This window comes from Zea mays, chromosome 7 (assembly GCF_902167145.1).
Source record: "Zea mays cultivar B73 chromosome 7, Zm-B73-REFERENCE-NAM-5.0, whole genome shotgun sequence".
Classification (NCBI taxonomy): Eukaryota; Viridiplantae; Streptophyta; class Magnoliopsida; order Poales; family Poaceae; genus Zea; species Zea mays.
This window is the reverse complement of record NC_050102.1, coordinates 5,875,484-5,877,810: the sequence shown is the minus strand read 5'-3', so window position 1 is coordinate 5,877,810 and position 2,327 is coordinate 5,875,484. Positions and strand designations below refer to the sequence as shown.

Genomic DNA, 2,327 nt, shown 5'->3' with positions numbered 1-2,327 from the left:
GAGGAAAAGATTATCGCCTTCATGAACTACTAGTTAGGTGCCCGTGCGTTGCAACGGTATACAAATTATTCAGCAAAATGTTATTGAACAACAATTACATAAAAAAATACCACATATATTATCGATCTCAATATCTCATAAAATCTTTGGCAACAATCAATACATAACTAAATTGATACATATCAAATTATATTACAATACGACAATAATGTCATCTTAAAAAATGCAGAGTTCAAAAACGAGTTCCTTTTAGGTGCTACAAGTCCATAAAGAAATAAGAAATCATTGATGTAGTACTTGAAAGACACACGGCTTCACCAACTCTCTGTAGAATGTCCATCTACAACTTCACGCATCAGAAAAGAGAAGCAATAATTTTCTCTCCTTACTTCATATAAGCAATGACTCATGACTACTGCAAAAGTACATGTTGGAGAAATATTGACTCCTAAAAGTTGGCTTAGCTCAAGGGCCTTCTGTGCTCTGGAACACCTACCTAAAAAGTTGGCAAACCTTAATAACCTCAATAAGAACTTCAACAAATAATTAGATCGAGCACCATCCGATCGAGCACCAACTTCATGGGCACCTTTTTGCCATCCTTAATCGAAATGCTTTTTCAGAATGATCTGTGGACAACCTGATTCAGGTATCCAACAGAAAAGCCAACCCACCATCACTGCAAGTATCAATAAGGAAAGCAAACAGTAACATGCCCAGCCATACAAAAGGACTCAGTTCATTCAGTTTCTAGAAAGCATATGGCCAGGACAACATCAGCATGAGCAATTGCCAAAGAAAGCCCAAAGGTGATCCGAAGATGGTGCTTACAATTTTCAAAAGGGCAAATAGTGTTAAATTGCTTGGTACTTACTGTGTCTATATGCTCGCGGATGAAATCGACCAACTGCTGGCTTGACATGCAGTCCCTAATAACCCAGAGGATATTGTTGTTACTTCTGACAAAAGCAAAAATCATGTTGAAGCCAGAACCTTGTTAACAGGGAGAAATTTACCATATGCCATCGCATGCCAAAACAATGAATTCGTCGTCATCACATAGCTCGACCTGTACGAAAGAACAAAGTCAGAATAACAGTCAACAAGAAGGCAACACTAACTTGGTAAACTGCATAGCAGGGGTGCGAGACAGCTGCAGAATTTGCTCACAATGTTTATGTCGGGGTTCGCAGTCAGGATTTGCTTATCGGGGGGCAAGAACTTATTTTGTTTGAACTTCATGTCTCCTGAAAAGGCATTTTGCATATGCAAGCAAGACCATTAGGTAAGGTGTCAGGTATGAACGAGAAGAAGCGAGTGAAGAATACCGATAGCTCTTGACAAGTTTAGATTTCCATTTACATGCCCCATTAGAATGAAACTACCTGCACTCCGTATCCTCTCTCTCTCTCTCTCTCTGCCTCGAGCTCTGGTTTATGGTCTCTAGACAAATTATATGCCTGTGTTTTGTGAAAGAAGTGAAAAAATGAGAGGATCACACATGAACTTTATTTCAAAAATATAGCACAACCTTTGTACCGTGTTGTTTTTAGTGCACCTGCTAGTCGGGCGGTAACCCCTCATGTTTCCTAAAAAAGGAGTAACAACAACTAACCTGACCATTCCTTGAGATGACACAGCGGGAGTCACCAGCATTTGCCACAAAGAGTTGCTTATTTCTGATCAAAGCTACACAGGCTGTACTCCCACAATTTGGCCTAGTAAAATGAGAGTGTGGTCTTTGATAAAATAAATTTCTATAAGACTACCTGGGTGGCTGGGTGCTTGGAATGTCCATTTCCAACAAAAGAACTCGCAATAAAGAGAAGAGAAATGCCAAAAATTACTTTCTAGCATAACAAGGCACTCCAGTTCAGCAAATTGGAACCCACTCTTTAAGAGTTAGCATTGTTATGCAACACAACCATAAATTTTAGCAGTTACACGAATAAACTTCCTTCTTATGCAGAGATATCCTTTTCAAGAATCAAGAGCTGACATTGTTAGGCAGCACAGGAATCTGTTTTAAATGTTAGAAAACAATTCTTCGTATGCATGCCCTTCTTAGGTCCTAAACCATCAGTGTTGCACATCTACTCAAGAACCATAAATCTGCTCTTACACAAGTTTCTGCCATGAATGATTTTAGCAAAAGATAAAGAGAAACAAACTTTATTAATGATAATCCAGTACTTTAAGAGTTAGCATTGTTATGCAACACAACCATAAATTTTAGCAGTTACACGAATAAACTTCCTTCTTATGCAGAGATATCCTTTTCAAGAATCAAGAGCTGACATTGTTAGGCAGCACAGGAATCTGTTTTA

General features: G+C 38.6%; 1 pseudogene; it reads right to left on the bottom strand.

Annotated features, from left to right (window-relative positions):
- Positions 1-241: 241 nt before the first annotated feature.
- Positions 242-1,756, bottom strand: LOC103633682 (probable protein phosphatase 2C 58; annotated as a pseudogene).
- Between the last annotated feature and the right edge of the window lie 571 nt (positions 1,757-2,327).